Consider the following 21,251-nt stretch of genomic DNA (forward strand, 5'->3'; position numbering starts at 1 on the left):
GTTGCAAAATTTTCGGCCGGATTTATAAATATTAAACACCCCCCCCCCCTTGAAAAATTCCTGCTTATGCGCCTGCATACAAGCTATGCTCGTTACTTAGGCTCCCCACATTTTACACTGTGTTTTACCTTGCCTATCTTATCTATATATTTCGAAATTTCGTACTATTTAAACTGTTTTTTAATGTAAAATCTGGAATAAATAATCTTCAATTAACCAATCAGCATCGACTGTCCTCGACATACTCGACATTCACAACAATTGACCCCCATCTTGAACCTGGTGTCCCTCATTGCCTACACACATTTCTGATCAGACACCTTTCATAGTGCAACACCCATTCACAACACACACTGGCCATAAGTTCTCTGTGATGGCTGGCACACTTCATAACATTTCTTTAAAAACTAATTTTTAAGAGACACACCTAAATATCTGCATACACCACAACATTCAGTGAAAATTGTGTGTTTATATCAGAGCAAAATTCTACAATCGAAATTACTTATCTTGGACAATTTTTCCAATCTCCTCGGAGAAAGAACGCAATGTAGTGTTCGAAATGAATTTGATATATGCAGTAGTGTTGTTAAAGGCCATAAATGGCGCTATATCAATATTGTAGCCAACACGGACAGACAGTGATGGGGTCAAGCTTGGTGGTTTCCAATTCCCTACGGTCTCCAATTCCCTACACCTAGCCTATGTTAAAGATGTATTTAAGAAATAACGTCAACTTCATGAAAACAAAGTATCAGAAACTGAAAGATGCCCAAATATATATCACTTTGCATATTTTGAAAAGGAAAAAAACATATCAAAGATAGTAAAGTGTCTTTTTCCTCCATGAATATCCCTATTTGATGATATTACGATATTGGGGTGAGCAAAAATTTTCAACCCCTAAAAGGGTAAAGTGACTAAGGCTCGAAAATACACGGGGGCGATTGCAAAATTTAAAATCGCCCCCGTGGAATTATAAAATAAAGATTATCGTTTCTGTTATAACTTTTACACACTATTGAATTTCAAACAATCAATGACATGGGACTATGAAAGTAAGATTAGCGAGCAGGATTCTTCGCTTGGATGTATCGGTGTCTCGAGGCCGCCATGTTGTAAACAAATGTACGCTTATTCGCCTCAAAATGGCGCTATATCGCCCACCTCCACATCTCTATGAGTATGACCGATACGCCCGCAGTGCAGTGCGGCCGTCAGCAGCAGTTGTACCGCGCAGGTAGTACCTAGTTTGCAGGCACAAACCCTGGTCAGTCGTAACAGAGAGTCTGCACTATAAGACTTGCGGACTATAGGTAGTACCGGTGTAGACGCTGCCGCGCCATATCTGCTGAAGCTAGAGGCGATCGCAAGCGCCTTAACATGAGAGCATATTGAGAAGAAGAGGAAGACCAAATATGTTGTGGAAATAATATGGTAAAAACTAAATAAACAATGTAATAACGTTGCTGTGAATGGTGAGGAGGAATGTGCAGAACAGGAAGAAATAGAGAAAATGTAATCACGGGATGAAAGTCAATAAACCCACGTAACTTGTAAGAGCGAAAATGCCGACTTCAATAAATGATAATGATAAAGTGGTAAAAAAGAATTTAGGACTATCAATGGAAATTTGTATTAAAAAAGAGCCCCTGTGGAAAAAAAAATCCAGGCTTGAGTCATGGACTAGGAAAAAGGTATTATGCTATAATTAGTAGACTTAAGACTGGTCATGAATGACTGAGCCAACGTACGCTACGCCACTGAGTGACATCGTACTCAAATAAATAAAATTATGCCTATCAAATGAATTGAAATTTGGAAGAGGATCAATTTCAGTCGGTGTTGCGTTTATTACTCGGATCTTTTCTCACTTTTCAAACAATTTCAAACGTTTGATCGATAAAATAATTATACATAGTTTCATTGCAATAAAACTATATTCAACCATAATTTTGTCTGCGAGACAACAGTTTTGTTATTTGTCTTCCATATTAAGAATTTATTAATCTCTAAATTACACAAATTTTCAAATCATGCACATTGTTAATCCTTGTCGAAAAAAATGTATACAGGATAATGACTCTCTCTACTCTTTTTCGAGTTATGTTTAGGAAAAGTATTTTATAAATTGGTCTGGCCCCTGTTTCCCATTCACGTAATACTTTACAGTGACTCTACGTCGTAGCCTCCAAAACGCATTATGCATGCACAATAATTGAAGCACGAAACGAAGAGGAAAATGCGTTATGATTATAATCATAATATTTTGGATTTAGTCACTGTTGTACTGGATGCATTCATTGGAACAGCTTAAGAGTTAATACGAAATTCCGTCTCTTTACCCTTTACAAATATTATTACCCCGTTCATCGGATGTATTCAAGCACAATTACCCAGTTAAAACATATCATATTGAAGGCAGCTGGAATATCATTTTCTTTTTTCTTCAATAGTTCTGTCACATCTTGACCAGTGTGTTGACAATTGATTATTTGAAATGCATAAAGGCTTTGTTTTTGAGCTCAGTAATGTTGTATCATCACTATGTGGTTTTTCAGTTATAACTTAACATACTAAAGAAAAATTTACGAACCTGCTTTGATGACATCAGCAGACTCCTTCATTCCATTTTCTAGGAATATCTTTCTCAGATTCAGAGCACTTTCTCTCTTCCGTCCATGTTTCATAACAAACTTGGACAAGAGAGTATTGAATGCGCTCTTTGGATCCATGGTGAGATTGGCCCCATCCGCTGCAGCATGGCCATGGGCTGTGCTGAATCCCAGGCATACGCTGAACTCCACTGCGCGGACATTCTCAAGATTAATCCGCTGTGACAATCTCAGCAGAAATATGTCATTCAAAATCTCCTCCATCATAAGTTGCAAAGTACTGACGCTAGAACAGAAATATACATATTTGATAAAAACAATAATAGAATAACACCATGATTTAATGGGATTTAAAACAAAGTGTCAAATTTGAAAAAGCATATCATTTCAATGACAAAATCATCTTTGTTTGATCAGAATCGGTTCAGAGACGGCTGAAATATCCATAGGTATAACGATTCATAATATATGTGGGACCCTACAAATATTCGATAATTTTGAACCAGCCGTTGAAGAAAAAAAATGTTGGTAAATAGTTGTTGATGATCTCTCTATTTAATCATTTCTTTAACAAAACATAACATGTAACGTTTTATTATTAACAATGATTGAAACTAATGAATTTTAAGAGAATGCCCTCATGTGGTTTACCGGCTCTGTTTAATTGTTAACAAGCTTATACTAAGTCGTTTGTAAGTTTTGTATACCTTTTGCGCATGGTTTAGTTATAACTAATAGTTTGTACCTAATGGTAGCATTCTCCCCAAAGTCTACAGGACCACTCAGAGGTTCCCGTAAAGATTCAGCAAAGTGCCTACACTAGGCCTGAAACATTTTCGAATGACTTTTGTACTTTTCAGTTAAATTTAATGTATACTGTTTATATACATTACACAGATAGAAATAGATTGTGCAATATTAGTGAGAGCCATAAAACGTATCGACTCAAAACATACAATGTGTTATCCATGAAACTCACGGGGACAGCTCAGGGTTCATCGCAGAAATCTAGCACATACTATAAGCCTGAAACATTTCATAGTGACTGTGTACATTATTTTCAGCATTTTCATAATATTGGCATCTGTATTAACATCCGAACTGAAAAGGCACTATGACTACTCTTTTTGATAAGAAAAGGTAGCCTGGACATATTGTATTCCCTTTATTGATTAATACAATGTGTTTTAGAGGGGGAAAATGTTTTACATGGCTCAAAATTAAGTTGAAATATAAATCAATACAATTATTGCAATTTGAAAAACTTAAAATTGTGAACGTATGTTCATATTCTTGACGATGAAATCGTTCGAGCTGCCATGGAGTAATCATGTCTTATGATATACCTCAGGTAATTTGTCGCAAGTATCTTCTAAAACATGGAAACAGTGTTTCTCGCATTCAATAGATATGTGTGAGTTCTTTTCAATAAGTGCAGTTTTTAACTTGTCTAGAAAAAAGAGATTTGATCTTGAATCGACGAGTCTGCCGCAATGTGAAAATACTCTTGAAAATCAACTTTCAAAATGCGGTTTCGCGAATATGCCGTCTTTGCAGATCAAATTATAGCAGGCTGTTTCACCCTTTCGTAAAGGTGGATACAAATAATGAATTGAAGAAATAAAGTATTGTATTATTTCGATTTATCAACAACTACGAGTTGCATTCAATAAGTTCATAGCCCGATTATTAAGTAACAGGTATACGGTGACGTTATTATGTCTCATGAATATGTTATCTTGCCCATTACAGGTGACACGAGTTATGCGGTGGTCACATCCCGCCGTACTTGCAACTGCGTGCTGTCTACGTGCGAAAACGTGGGCAAAATTTGGGTATCCGTTCGTGATGAGTACCGCCTCCGTACGGATTTGGGAGCACGCAGACACACCGTAGCACTTTTAGTGCATGAGGAACTTTCGCTGCGTTCGGGCTGCGTTCGGGCTGCGTTCGGGCTACCGATTCACCCCAGTGCGTGTGACGTGCGTGCCCGGTACTGCAAACGAGCGCACAACGCACTGACTCCGTGCGTCTTTTAAAGGCGCACGTAATAAGTGCGTGGTCCGTGCTTACTCGCCACTTCCCCAGTTCATCTATCCAATGAGGACGCAGAACTCGCGTGAACCGTACCGAGTAAGCACTTACAACGAACGTTGTTCGCACTGATTTATGCAGTATATAGTCGCTTCGGTGGAATGGGCGACATCTTGAGGCAGCAACAGCTGGAACTTCTGGAGAACATCGGAATGTCGTCCTATATAAACACCGAGGTCATCGCACGTGCACGCACTTACAACATGCGAGTGAGTAAGGACTCCGTACGTGAGCAGCACTTGTAAGTACGGCCTCCGTACGATTACGTGGCAACCGCACGGAAACCGTACGTTGTAAGCACGCTGTAAGCACGTACAACGCACTTACCACGTGCGTAACGTACGATGCACGCAACCGTTCACGGCCAGGCGTGGCGTGCGGGCCACGTACTTACACAGTGCGTGTGACGCGCGTTGCCGGTACTCCCTCCCTGCCTTTGCCACTCCCTCCCTACGTTTTCAGAAAAACGTGGCGGCCGTGGCCTCCCCAAAAACCGTACGGACTAAAAATACGCACGGTGGGATGTGACCAACGCTTTAATGATAAAGTTTAGTTCTGGTCATGCGATTGCATTGTGATAGAAAAGGTGTGGAATGGATCAGAAAAAGTTGACCATGTAGCATGTAAGTATTGATGTGTACTGCAAGGTTCTGGAGTTATCAAAATCATAATAAATGTGGCCCAGTCTTCGTAAAGTAACACGCACTGTACACAGTATATGGGACTACACAAATGGTGTCGGGGCTACTAACCTTCTTTTCCCACCTTGATTTCCTAATATTTGTATGCTCATTATTCGGCCTGTATACATTTTCTACCAAACTTGTTTGGCAAATGACATTTATTTGTAATCTTGAACATTCGGTGTTAGTTTCGTTTGATTCTGTGAGAATATATATTTTTTTTTTACCAGAACTCAAGATTATCTTTAAGTTCAGCAGCATCCAACCTATTTATTATAGCAGCCGTTCAAATCGGAGTACCCATGACTTAAAACAATGACCTATATGAATGGATACCGTTCAACAACGTGCCGTCATCTTTGTCATGGTGCTCCAGTGGGAGCCGAATATTCCATGAGTTGCTAGTTACCATACCATGTCGTGTTGGGATCAGTGTATTGGGTTATTGGAATATTGAGAGGTACATAAAATGAAGAGATGCTGAGACTTTCTTTGAAGTGTAATATCCAAGAGCATAATTTATTATAACTCTAAAAACGATGAGTCACATAGTCCAGATTCACAATTATATTTACAAGATAAAGAGCAGACAAAGTAGGTACTAGCTTGGTGATGGTCTGAACTCTTCTCCCGGGAGTGGTACAAAAGTTACTTGAGTATTCGTACACAGTTTGTTTCATTAAATGGGATTGAATGGAGTGTCAAGCCTGTCACGTGCGGTGTTCCTCGGTGATCTCTTTTAGGGCCTCTATTATTCATAACATACATAAATGACTTCAAATTTTCATCCCAACTATTGTCATTTATTCTATATGCAGATGACTCAAGCATATTTTATTCTTTATCAGAATCCTCAAATTCTTGTTGAAACTGTAAATTCGGAACTTGAGAAAATTGCACAGTGGATTTTTGCGAATAGACTGTCACTGGACTTGGACAAAACTAATTTCATATTATTTAGCAATTCAATATCCGATTTACCAGGAGATATCTATTTCAACAATGTTAAAATTAAGAAAGTAAAATCGACCAAGTTTCTTGGCCTGTTTATCAATGATAAAATGTCCTGGAAAATACATGCACATTATTTGTGTTCATTACTATCAAGAAATGCTGGTGTGAAATACAAACTGAAACCTATGTTCTCATCATATGTATTGCAAATGTTGTACTCCACTTTAATGTTTCCCTACTTGAACTATGGTTTTCTTGCCTGGGGTAGTTCATTGAAACTTCAACTGGACACAATCCTGGTTGTTCAAAAAAGAGCAATACGAACAATTTACAATGTACCTATTCGTACTCACTCGAACCCTCTTTTCTTTAATACTAAAGTACTGAGAGTTCGTGATATTTTTAATTTACAATTAGGCTGCCTCATGTTTCAGCTGAGTAACAACGAACTGCCCCAGGCACTATCTTATTTGTTTAAGAAATGAAATCAAGTCCACGAATATCCTACCCGACAGACGTTTTCCTATCACTTCCTAGAACGAGAACACGCTTTGCTCAAAATACCTTAATATATACAGGTCCTAAGTTCTGGAATTCTGTCGATTATATGATTAAAAGGTCTGTTAGTGTACATGTATTCAGAAGAAAATTGAAAAGTTATTATTTGAATACAAATTGTCATTTCTGATTGCTGACTATTCTTGTCTCCAAGCTGTATACTTTTGTTCATTACAATGAGTAACTAACGGTATGACCATACCAACTATGTTTATAATATACTCATATCGAGAACAAACTATATTGTAATATTGTTTCAATAAGCTGCAGATATATTCCCTTCCCTTTTTCTCGTCTTTTGTAGTGATTCAGTGATTCAGCTTTTGTCCTTCTAAATGTATTAAATTTATATAACCTTGTAATCAGTTATTGTTAATACATGCTTTTTTCCTTGTAAATATGTTTTTAAGTTACACAACCTTGCCATTTCCTTGTAATAATTTGTGTACATTACCATGATTTTTGTTGTTGTAAATGAACTTCTTTATCTCGGTTGGCGGACTCTGGGACCTGCTTGTTTTGGGGGCTCTGCGCGCGTGAGACTGTATCGTATCCATGATCGATCGTATCCTACCATCTTTCATGTTTTGAATTGCGCAGATCCTTGAAACACGTTGGTCTCTTTGCCAATGGGATTGAGATGTCCATCCTCCACAGGGGCCCCACTCACAAGCATTGCTTTTTAGGGTCTCAATTTGGATAATGTTTGTTCGTCATGATAACTATGCCATGTGTTTTCTAATAAACTGAACTGAACTGAGTTAATTGTGAGCATCGGTTCACGTATTCCTGCAATCTCCCTTTCCCTGTTTTAGCGTGTATTAGTTTTTTATAAACTTTACTTTAGTTAATTATGTCATTTGTAGTTTAAGGGGCCTATCCACAACACGCTCTGCTTTTCCTTAGGCTCCGCCACTATATCTCTTAAGTTCAACTTCATGGACAATATTCTGAATCACCCGATACGAGCTGCGACATTAAAGTCATTGACCAGTTTTGGAAAAATGATGCAATATGTATTGACCCGTTTTTGTATCACATCCAACATGTGTTTGATTTGCGTCCAGTAGTCATTAACGCTATTTTAAGACCTACTTTTTGTGGTTAGACTCATTAACCAGGCGACAGCGCCCAGCAACATTTTTTTCTACAAACGACTGTAGCGCCAGGTTACCCGGCCATACATCCAGGGGCAGATCAAAGACTTTACAGGGGAGGGGGGGGGGGGGGGGGGGGGGGAGGAAGCTTGAAATAAACGAAATTGCGAGAATGAAGCCTTCAACTGGATGCGGTCCCCGGATAATCTTAGCCTTTTGGCAGATTCTGAGGCCTATCCAAATGCTTAAACAGAATATGTATGCGAACACATTTTTTTCGGGAGAAAAAAAAAAGGGGGGGGGGGGGCGTGCGCCTCCCAGTACCAGGCATCCACTGGATCTGGGCAGCGTTTCATGAGACCGTCATAACTACAAGTTCACCGACATCCCATTGAAACGTGTGTTAAACTTAATACACACATTTCAATGGGATGTCGTTGGACTTGTACTTATGACGGTTTCATGAAACGCTGCCCAGATCCCCGACACCGAACACCTGGGGAGGTTTCACGAAACCGTCATTAAGTCTAACTTTTTAGACATCGTATTGAAACGTGTGATAGAGATCTAACACGTGTTTCTACCAAATCTCCACGAGCTTAGACTTATGGCAGTTTCGAGAAACTAGCACTCGCTCTGAATCTGGCGCATCCACGGCCACGCTGGAAGCTCGGATCTGACCGCCTGCGATGCATGCCCCGGACGCGACGGCAGCCCGCTCTCGAGCTAACTCTCCATCGCATCGTGCAGCTGTCTTTCTTCTCTTTCACGAACACGGTTGCCCGACTGAAACAACTAGACCACATTAGTATCCTGACATCAAGATAGGTCTCTATTATGTGCCCATCCGTCTGATTAAGGTAGGTTCTACAGTAACACCGTATTTTATTCTTTTTTTAAATAAATCTAACTTGCACATTCAAATGGAAATAATAGCCCTACCAGGTGCGCCGGGCCCGCCGCCGCCCGGCAGGATACCTAGACTGGTGGACATCACGAGCCATGTCCCTGGTTTTGCCCACACATAGCTGCATTACTATCCTGGCTGTGCAGCTGTGTATTAAAAACTGTTCATATTGATTTTCAGCATTTCAAACTACACTGTACAAAACTCAACTGATTTCACTCAAAATCGGTACTTTAGTGATAGTTGATGCCCGCCCCCCCCCCACTCAGTGTTATTTAGGGTATGCATATGCGTGTTCCCCCCCCCCCTTTGCAGCAAAAGTCCGGTGTGTAAAGTCCCTGCCCCCCCCCCCCCCACTCAGTGTTATTTAGGGTACGCATATGCTCGTTCCCTCTTTTTGAAAGCACCCCCTATCTGAGGACTGCCAACATTTTCGAACCCCCCTTTCGCGGGCTTTTCACAGGCTTTTCCTGCCTTGGAGACCCCCCTAAATCAGGAAAAATGCTCAATGCACCCCCCTAAATTCAGAATAATTTCTCAGGAGTCAAAAGAGATGAGAGAAAAAAAGAAAAAACACCCCCTTTTTAAAGAAATCTCCGGGTGAAAAGTCAAATACACCCCTTTTTTTACAATTCTCGGGCCGGACTTTGTCGCACGAAAAGTACCCTTTACCGGACATTTTGGTAACACGCATGCGGTCATTCCGACCCCTGCGTGGGGGGCCGGGGTAAAGTCAATACGGGTCGACCTTTTTCTTTTGTTATACAAGCCTTTTTCAGCAAAAGTCCGGTGTGTAAAGTCAATACGGGTCGACCTTTTTCTTTTGTTACGAAAAGGACATTTTGGTAACACGCATGGGGTCCATCCGTTCTCGGAGTGGGGGGGGGGGGGGGGGGGGGGGGCCCGGGAGTTGATGACACCTAAATAGCATACAATTTTTTCAACTTAGGTCTATGTTATAGTTATACTTAGAGATCTAGAATCTAGTCTATAGTCATATAGATCTAGACTAGAAAGAAAAATTCAAAAATTCAAATCGTGAGTCTACTGTCAAACTTGCTAATCAACCACTTTGTATACATTGTGTGCATTAGTGTGCAATTGTGTGCAATGTGTTCATCGTGTGCTATTGCTGCCTCTCAGCACGTACATGTAACAGCGCTAGAGGACAATACGCCTAAGCATTGACTCTAGCCTTGCTGGAGTGGTTTTGCCCTGCAGGCCTGGGTGGAATACGATATAAAATATCAAAAACTGTGACTCTAATGATTGCATTTTAGGCGTGGACTTTACGTAAGGTAGCATATGACGTTCAAATCAGATTTCTTAATAATCTTGCCATATGACCCATGTGCATCAACTTTTCACACGTATAGGCTACTGTCGGTGTCATCATGCATCCTCAGCTCATGGTAGCTGCTAGACGCAGGTTGTAGATCTAATAACATTGATATCACTTGGCCTATACCCATCATTTAATAATATTCAATCTGAGCTGTATGGCCCTACGTGTTATCAGTGCCTGTGATATGGTGTAATATTGAAGCCCTAAACAAAATTGCGCTTCAAAATGATCATGATAGAAATGCCTCAAAGAAGTAAAAATCTGTTAGTTTGAGTTACCATTTTTACCATACTCATTTTCCCCAAAAGACTGTAGTGTACATGAATGTAATAAAAAACTGTTAGGTAAACAAAAAATGAAATTTTGATTTCCAATCATAAATATCTTGATAATCAGACAGCTAGGCAATCGGCTTGTAAAGTCATGGGATTCCTGACTGACCTAAATGTTTGTAATCATGATTGCAGCATGAGCTAAATCCAGGAGTTTTTTTCTTCAGAATCTGAGGCAATGTTACCGAGCCACTTAATTGATACCCGTACCCCTATCAAGACTGATAATTGATATAAAACAAAAATTCAAATTTGTTCATAATAACCACTAGAAGTACCCACACTAAAATAACCTTACCCACTGGTGGTAGCTGTTAATACTAGTATGATTAGTATTACTATACTGTAGGACTAGTAATATAAACTCTTCTTTCTTCTCATACAAATCACTTTAAAATAATACAAACATTTAACAAAAAATGTAAATATTTGATACTGGAGGGATAGCAATTTGGTGTGTCACTCTCGATATGGGTGCCAATTAAGGCTTAGTGACATCCATATCATATTTCATGTTATCACCTAGCCCTAAGGCTATTCTAACCAGTCTAGCGAACAAGCTGTTGGTTGTCCCTGTTCTGTAATTGATCATCTTGGTTGCACTCACATTTATGGAAGTTTATGCAAATTAATTGTTGACACTATTGGGACCTTTATGTGACTGTAGTGGAATTCACTGCTGCAGGGACGGATCCAGTCTGCAGAAAGGGAGGGGGCCGGCTGAAAGGGGGCCCAATTCGTGAAAAAATGTTGAGCACCGAGTTAACACCCACCACCCCCGGCCCCCCTTTGCTCCCCCCTTTCTCCAGGGGGGGCGTCTTTTTTAAATCTAAAAAAAGGTTAAATTTACCTGTTTATGGGGCCAAGTGAGGGGGTCCCGCGGCCCCCCCCCCCCAATCTGGATCTGCCACTGCACTGCTGCAATAGTGAAAAACAGACACCATAATCTCTCTTCTCACAGAAGATTTAATATACCTAATGTTAAAGGGAAATCCACCTTATTCTCTAGTATTAGCAAACTACCAGTGGAAGGCTGAACAAATATAAGAAGCACAATGGGGACAATTTGATTTAAATTTAAATCAGACTAAAAGTGACAAAGTTACATGTACACATTTTTGAAGTTGTAAATTTGTAATCATTAAAACATGTAGGTATGGGCTCTTCAAATTGGCTGAATCAGTAACGTCTATAGGATGTAGTGGCGGACAACTTTTCCATTTGTTCCAACACACAGAATGACTAAAATGTAAATGAAAAAGAAAAAAAACATGTACATGTATGACTCAGAAGGTTCTTTATATCTTAAGAGGACCTGTAAATAAACTGATAATTTCCACAAGGAAGAAGGCACTTAAGATTATGTTTTGTATACAACAAACAGGAGAGTTATCCATACATGTCTACATCATGTATTTCAAACTTTTGCCATTCTCTTTTTCTTACAGTGTATTTTTTTAAAACCCAATTCAGGGACTCTTCAACTCACACATGTAATGTAATTTATGCTACATGTATGTTTCAGAGGTGAAGTAGACAACAAACAGAAGAGTTATCAATGTCTACATGAATGTACCAAATTGCCAATTTGAGATTCACATTTATTTAGTGATCTCATACTTCAAACATTCATAACTCTTAGTATTGGTCTGATTTATTTCAAACTTTTGCCATTCTGTTTCTCTTACATTGTATTTAAAAAAAAACTCAATTCAGGGACTCTTCAACCCATACATGTATTGTAATTTATGCTACACGTACATATTTTGTGTTTCAGAGTTGAAGGGAAATTTTGAATAATTTTTTCCTCATGTACATTTATATATCTATGAATGGTCAATCCCTGCTATTAATACTAGAACACAAGACATATTGAAGCCTCTTCAACAGGTACATTTTGTAAAGCTATGGTGGAGTACAACTGCTGTGAGTATTCTCAAACTTGTGTGTGAGTTTTGACAAGGGAAATAAATCACCAGCCCCCCCCCCCAAAAAAAAAGCCTCAAAATTTCACTTGATCAAGGTGACAGAGATCCAAGTTATGGAATTGTATGGAAATAAGATTCTAAATCGTGAAAAGGATTTATATTTTTTAATTTGTGAGATTTTTCTGGTGTTTTTAAGTACGCTTCAACAAAGAGGTAGGCCACCACCAAAATTGACACATCCCCAATTATTAATGATTTCCTGTTCTTTGGATGCTTCTTCTTTATAAAAAAATGGAAGGTATTAGTGGGCAACTTCTCTGTGCATTAGTGAGTTTATGTCATTTTTGTTTTCTTACATTTTTATGTAAAACATGACCACCATTCGCAGTCATGAGGTGATATGAATGAGAAAATAAAGATAAACATAGTTGATTGTAAACATGGAGGATGATAACATTTAAGATAAAGAATACATGCGAAAAAGGTGTGAAAGAGAAAATGAGTGAAGGAAGAAGAACAAAGATAACTGTTTAGATACAAATGAGAAAAATAAAGGCACACACAGGGAAAGAGAGAAGAACCAATGAAAGAAGACAAAAACTGAGTGAAAAGTCATATCCTATGTAGACAGAAATAGGGGAAAGTGAAAGAAGAATATAAAAAACAGTATATGAATAGAAGATATTAAAGTAAAAGATAAAAGAAGGATAAAATAAGAGAACATGAAGCGAGGACAGAAAAAAGAAGAAAAAAGATGTAGACAATAAAAAAGGAATAACATAGAAAATGAGAGAAAGAGGAAAACAGAAGGAAAAAAAGACTAACATAGGGTTATCTCAATAAAAGGAGAAATTTAAACAAATAATAAAACAGAAGAATAGAAAACTGTAAAGTGCTGCATGATATTGAATGTAAATATATGTCACAAGCTTTCTATCTGGGCAGATTTCTCCTGGGTACATTTTGAAATTCTAATCACCTACTCGTCATCACAATGAAATGACCTAATGAATAAAATGATGTGATTTTTTATTTTTCTCATCAATGACGATTCATTAATTTTCAGATTTCCTGTTCTTCATCCCAAGTGTTAATATTTGTATAACCGATTTATGTTCTATAGTATTTTGCTCCAAAGTTACTATCCCGTTTCATTCTATAAAATGCACGATAAGCAGACTCTAGATTTGTGCAGCTACTTTTACATACATGTACATGTCCACTTTATTACCCCGTATCTGTAGCTAGATATTTGGGATGCCAATTTGAAACAAAGTCTGTCAAAAGTACCCTCCTTAATACCCTATTTCCAATGACACCCATGTACCTTTATTCCTGTTAGGTGCTTAACATTGCACAAACTTAAAACAAAACAGTACCTGGAACTTGCAGCTGCAAAGAGAGAAAGAGAAAGAGAGAGAGAGAGAGAGAGAGATATTTAAAGAGAGAGAAAAGGAGATCATACATGTATGAGAATAATAAACTGGAAAGAGTGACTATTATTGATTGCAAAAGTGACTGCAATTATTTGTCAGTAAATAAATGAAATGTAAATTACTTTGGTATGTAGAAGGAAAATTGTAAGGTTCAGAATTCAGAATTATTTTCTAATCTGCCCTTCTCTATCACCTCTGCATTAACATCATCACCCCTTTTTAAATATCCATCTGATATCCCTCTAATAGAAAACTGAACAGCTTTTGAGCCATAATGCATGGCCATTCAGAGGATTTGTTTATGTTGGGGACCGGGGTAAAATGCAATAAATTTCATTTTCTGTTTTTTATTTTGTTTATGGAAACTGCCCCCTATCCTAGCCCCCGCTTCGTACAGTCATGGTTCAGTGACAAAGCAATGGCCTCGTAACTGTGAGGCCCCAGGATCAAAACCGTGTCGATGTGCTATATTAGTGCCCTTTTGTGGGGCATTAATCCTCGTTACTGTCATTTATGACTTAAGGGCGTAGGTCCCCTATTTGATAAGCATAGTAGCATACACATGCTTTAGCAGTCACGCAAAACACACATTGTCAAATTATTATTCAATAAAATCGGAGAATGGATACTATTATCTAGATCTATTATTTTTAAATTATTTTAAAAATAATTCCATAAAGTGGGGTAAAACAAAAATATTCCAACTATATGAGCGACAGTGTATAATGTGAAGCATCCATGTTGCACTTTCTCCCTCTTCGTATTCTTATGCCATTTTAAAAACTATTTATTACAAATCTTTAATATAGTAAGACCCTACATGTACATTACATGTACATGTGCACATATTTTCAGAAGAGTCATATTATTGAGTGGAAAATACAGCTTTTCTATTCAATTTCCATTATGTTCTATAGATTAGGTAAAGCTAAATTAATTAATATAATTTGAGTTAAAATACATGTTTCTCTGAGGATCCAAAACCATTGAATACTATTGATTACCTAAGATTTAACTAACCATGGTCAGTTATCTTTCATTACCATAATATTTTGCAATTTGTCTGAATTTGTATAGAAATAAATGAAACTAAAGTATAATTTGCATATTAAAAAGATAATGTTTTTCTCCAACAATAATCAGCTGATTATCCTTTATTTTTGTTTGTTTGTAGTTGTTTTTTATTGATATATTTTATTTATTTCCTGTACAAAGATATTAATTGCATAATGTTTTCTCCTTTAAATGATTTTTTTTTTCTATTTTGATCCAATTTCCAAAAGATTACCCCTTATCCCTACAGTATATGCAATCTCCTACATGTATATACTACATGTAGCATTAAAAGTTGGCCAGTCTTCCTTTTAAAAGTTATTGGATTTTTGTTTGTGTGTGTCTATGTCAAAGTTATTCTTATGCACATCTATTTTTCATTTATTCTTCAACTCTGGTATGATTTCCATTCAGTTTGGTATATATTGTATACAGTGTACATATTACGTAGAGCCGTTCCTTGGTTTTAGCGGTCTATGGTTTTAGTCTTTAAAAGAGGGTTGGGTGTGGAAATTTGTTTCCCCCCCCCCCCCCTCTGTGCAAAATTAATGACTGCTGTGGATTGCAACCTGTAAGTTTTACAGTGCACATCAACTTTATAATTAAGTTACCAAAGTTGGAACTGGTACATTTTTTTTATTATACGCACTGAATAGTAACTTTGAGACTAAATTTGCATAAAATCTGACTGTCCATACATTTTAGCAGTAATTTATTGTTTCCATTGTTGCAATGCCAAATGAAATAATAATTATAGCTTGCAGTAAAATCTTAGGATTTTTGTTTTTCTACAGGGTGTCTACTGTCTAAAAAGAATATGCAACAATATTTTTATTGGATACATTTTAAAGTTTTAAACGGTACTCATCCATTCATTTTGTTGGCAGTGCTGTGTTAGTATTATCTAAATACCATTTGTGTACAAGGAACAATACTACCCCACAAACTTAAGTTAGGATTGTTTTTGCTAGACGTATCACATTTCAAATGTTAAAGATAGCATGTTGCATGCATCAGTGCACAAGAATACTGTGGCTTCTACATTTTAAAACAAACTTTCAATTTAAGTCACTCTTATTTCTTGGAAACAATACCATCATTGATTTGAAAGAAAATAATATACTTATTCATGCAGCTCTTCAAATATTTATTTCAAGTTAAGCAACAACTACCAAACATTGATTTTATATCATCCATTTCAGCAGATCTGCATGAACATGTATTAACAATACCTACATGTAGTTTTTGTATTGTATATTATTATGCAGATTCATATGAGTAGAAATGTATATGTCTTGGCAGCTCCTGATTCAATTATATCCTCTCTCTCTCTCTCTCTCTCTTTCTACCTTTTTATCCCTCTTTTTCCCTCTTTTTTTCCCTTTTTTTTACTTTCAATCACTCTAGCTACCTCTCTCTTCCCCTTTTTGATCGCAGGAAGTTGCAATATTGTTATTATGTCACTGTAATAGTTCTGTATAAATGCAACTTTACATGTGTATACTTATACTTAATTGTAACTATTGCTCTTACCCAAACTACAGTCTTCTTTGGAGCAAACTGTCAGACATTTGCGGTAGTATACAGCTGAAATGGAATTTCCGTTCAACCAAACAGTATACTTCAAGGCTATTTCTCAGCGACGAGGGTTAGCTCCAGGTAGCAGTAGCAGGTACATGTAACAATATCTTAAAAACATTTACTTACCTGTAAGTCCTTTTCATGTGAAGATGATTCAAAGTACAACTATATTTATTTATTGTATAAAATGACCTGCTTTCATAAAGTCCTCTTGTGAAATCTTATGAATTTGAGTCCAATCCCCCCCCCACCCCCTTCCTGTTTTTCTGGCTTCTATGTATTCTTTGAGCCAGCCCTTTGACGTATGCTTAGATCTTTTAAGTTGCAAATTTAGAAATTGCTTTCTTCAGTCAGCAACATAATGCATGATTCACATAGATTAGGGATATGTACCGGTAACCCATAAGATATAAGAACAAATTGCGATAATGAAATGAAGTGTGGAAGAGAGGATCTGAGCTAGAAGACTATAAGGAGAATGCAGCCAAGGCTAAGCAGCAGGAACCAGTTTGGGCTTCACTCAAGACACAATATAGTTTTTGCAATGAGCTGTTAAATACTGGGTCTTTCCTTGCAGAGTAATAAGGGAGCAAGAGAAAGACCATCACCATGTATACACGTAGCAGAAACACAAAGCAAATAAATTTGAGACATTTTATGATTAATTATGTAGGAAGCCAAATCTAATTTCAAACGTCACTTGTCATCTTTTATGTGATAGATCTACAATTATCATAACAGTAATGTTTGTAGCCTTAAAAAGAAATTGCAAGAGGAATGTCAATAAATAAAGTCTACACCATTCACAAGATGCTAATTTGCATTTAACACCATTCCAACAACTTTCAAATCAACTCCGGCAATTATGTTCTGATTCTATAATACATCTTTGTAAATACATCTTTGTAATGTTTGCAAGTTTCAGAAGATGAACCCTGCAAGGCCATCAAAATTACGACAAGAGTTCCATATGTACACGTAACCACCACTAAAATTGAAGGAAAAAATATGGGTATGCTGGGTTAGGATTAGGATGAGAGTGAGGGTAGGCTATACAGCTGTGCATCGATTTTAGTGGGGTTATATATATGGAACTCTTTCCGAAATTGCCTGTAGTTGATTTTTTTCCTTTCTCTTTAGGTAGTTGCAGACATGTTGTTTTGGTCATTGAGTTTTTTGTCTGTAGTTTTTCTGCTTTTCTCAAAACCATCATTATATCAAGGTAGACTTCCCCTTTGATAACCAAGTTTCATCAGTGTGTGTAGTGAACATTCCCTCTTTTTCCAATACACTTTCGCAATATAATTAAATAGTTATAGATTAATTGTAATGCATCTTTGCAAGTTCATATTTTCATGTTTTCATGATTTGATTTATAACTGTTTTAATGCTAACCCTGATGAAACAGTACTGTAATTATTATGTACCTACATGTAATATACACTCACCCATAAACTTTATCATATTCAGGAGGATATCCTGCAAATCTATGATCATGGTTCTATTAAACTATACAATTTTCAATTAAACCTCCTTTACAGAAAGGGGAAATCAACAAGTGGCACCATTCATGTTTTTTTTTATAACTTATATGTGTAGATAGAAAAAATGCCTCACAAGGCTTTTCAAGATGATGTGGTCATTACCTCTTAATAGATTATATGTCAAAGTGGTTACAGTATGAGAGAACCTTTTCCACGTATGTAGGAGGATAGCCTTTAGATATATATTTAAAATTGAATTTCCAATCATTCTCTCTATAGATAAATGTACAGTATATAAAGAATGATATCTAGGGACTTGATAATGACATGTTCGATAATAATCAGTTTGTGTTCTTAATTAGATGCATTCATTCATTCCTAAAAGAAAGGCTTTGGAGCATACATGAATTTAAAAAAGAAGTCTATCCCACTTTATTTGTTACATGGAGGTTAAAGAATTGATATGATTTTAAATTTTTTATTAGAGACCTTTTGTAAAACCCTGATAGAATCAATTTTGATTTGTTTACGCGATTGTTGTATTTTTACCATTCACGCTATCATTTTCTTCTTTTTCTATGCAGGCTGGAAGTAACACACATGTGCAGTGTTTCAGTCGAAAACGAATACCACCCATTCAAAATCGGTTATAGGATCTTGTCCATATGTCCATATTTTTGTATGCATGTGAAACATGGACCATGACAGCAGACATTAAAAGAAGGATACAGGCACTGGAGATGAAATGTTTCCGCAAACTCCTCAGTATCTGGTATAGAGATCACATAACCAACGAGGTAGTGAAAATCAGAATTGGAAACACCATAGGGCCGTATGAAGACCTCCTGACTTCAGTGAAAAGATGCAAAGTAAAGTGGTATGGGTATGTCACATGATCATTTGGACTGGCCAAGACTATTCTACATGGAACAGTACAAGGAGGGAGACGAAAAGGCAGGCAGAGGAAACGATGGGAAGACAACATTAACGAGTGACCTTGACTGAAACATCATACTTCGTAAAGCCAAGAACCACGAGGAGTGGAGGAAGCTGGTAGTATAAATCTTCAGTGGTGCCCCAAGGGTCAGCCAGACTGTGGGATAGGTGAAGGTGAAGGTGAAGGAAGCTAAGAATCAGATAGTTAGACATTATATTGGATCATTTATCCTTTCCTTCAAAAGGAATGTTGCTTTATACTGTAGCACATAAACAATGCTTTTTAATTGGCAATATTTCAGTTCAGTACGCTTGTTATTAATTTCATCAAACATTAAAATGTAAAAGGGAGAAACACTGTCATTTGAAAATCAAAATGTAAGTCATAAAAATTTCACTGTCTAACTATCTGAATCTTGTCAGGATCCATGTACGAGTTAGTGCAATTCTTTTCTCTTCACTACAACCGCATTGATTTACTTTAATAGCATGTTACTAGGTACATCAATTGATGAGAAAAAGCAGCAAAACGCTTTAAATTTGTTGTAGTCTTAAAATTAAAGTTGGAAGTTTCCTAAAAAGGGAATTTTAGAACACTCCTTCAACTGACATGCACGGATGTTATACTTATGAATTTCCATACATTAATGTCTTTGTAATGCATGTTACCAAACAAAAAAAAGTATCATCAACCATTCTTGTCATTTCCTGTGCAATTATTTTCACATCCTGGCTTAACAGTACATAAACAGTGCTCTTTTATTTTCAATATTTCAGAAAAATGCATTTGCATTATGATACATGCAGGTATAGTTGGTCAAGTAAGAATATATTTACAGCATGCTCACTATGAATTGATTAAATCGCCATTGAATCTAAAAGGTATGTTATACCTCATTGTATATTCAGAAGGAAAAAGTGTGAGGATAGCTTTAAAAAAAAAAAAAATCATGAGTATCCATAATGATGTGAATATGTACATGTTTGTTTGTTGCATATGATTCTTCCTTGGTATCAAAGCTGTAATAATTGCATATTTATGATTCAGCATAATACTTTGTTCATTACAAAAAAAAATATGTCATAATTTTCCAAAACGGTAGTGTAAAGAATAATGTAAGTTTTCAAATGAGATACTATTTTGTCCCCAGATGAAATAAGTAATGGATCTTTTTTGTTAAATGTCAGCAAATGATCTAAATGAACATGTGTTCGGGTATATCAAATCTTGTACATGTAGTTTCTATAGCTAATATAGTTTGGAGGACTTAAAGATAGAAAAACTGCTGATTGATTAATTACCATTGTTTGTATTGTTCACTATAACCAGCAAGTAAAGGGACATTTAGTAGATGCCAAGAAAGTATTTCCAAAGCAATTACATTTCTCTTATCCTGTAATGTATTTTTTGCGTCAATAAAAGCAAATGTGAGGGTTGTCCACATAACATCACAACTACAGAACAGTTTAATTGAAATTAACATACATATTACATGTATATATGTGTATTATGGAATAACTTAGAATATTTCATAATTTGTTATTATTATCCAGTTCATTACATTTTTACCAATGTATTTCTTCAATATTTCTACTTTTCCTCAGAGCATATGCTGTGAACTAATGGATATTCCTTGTCAGTTCCATCATGTTATGTCAATGGGCTTACACTGTATGCGTGTACATGTCCTTTTTGCAATGTACATGTGCTACGAAAATGTCAACAATATTGTTTGAGATATAAAATATAGAGTTAACAAGTGAATTATTCATACTCCTTGTAAATGTGATTTTTGGGGATGCATTTTTTTGTAACTTAAGAATGAAAGGTTGACTGGGTGAATTAGGGCCCTTTTAGAAATAAATGTACATGTAGTTGTAACGTTTTCAAATGGATGAAAGTTTTACGGTGTAATTGTTGAAATCAAGAATTTTAAATTCTGTTTTCATGTTCTCACAATAGTTGTGTTAAAATTACAATAAGAAAGTTAAAACTTGTAAAAATATGCCACCTTGAAAATGGACTAGACTGAATAATTTTGAATTTGTAATATCTATGACAATTATCAACTGCTTCAAATTATGAACCACAGCATTAAGGGTGGTTTGCAGTGGAACTTACATGATTTGCATATTTAATATCAAAATTTAAACTGTAAGCTAACTTTGGCAGACAACACCGAATTCATTGAAAACTTTACTGTGAATAGATGAAGATGATGATGATAATAGTGACGATGTTGGTGGT

The 21,251-nt window shown here is 36.6% G+C and overlaps 1 long non-coding RNA gene across 1 annotated transcript; it reads left to right on the forward strand.

The window, feature by feature from the left end:
* Positions 1–8,356: 8,356 nt before the first annotated feature.
* On the forward strand, positions 8,357–20,775 carry LOC115920975. Its single transcript, XR_004062639.1, has 3 exons — positions 8,357–8,861; positions 16,547–16,674; positions 18,652–20,775. It is a non-coding gene; the product is annotated as an uncharacterized LOC115920975 (long non-coding RNA).
* The last annotated feature ends 476 nt before the right edge of the window (positions 20,776–21,251 follow it).

This window comes from Strongylocentrotus purpuratus, unplaced genomic scaffold, assembly GCF_000002235.5.
Source record: "Strongylocentrotus purpuratus isolate Spur 01 unplaced genomic scaffold, Spur_5.0 spur5_scaffold_1, whole genome shotgun sequence".
Lineage (NCBI taxonomy): Eukaryota > Metazoa > Echinodermata > Echinoidea > Camarodonta > Strongylocentrotidae > Strongylocentrotus > Strongylocentrotus purpuratus.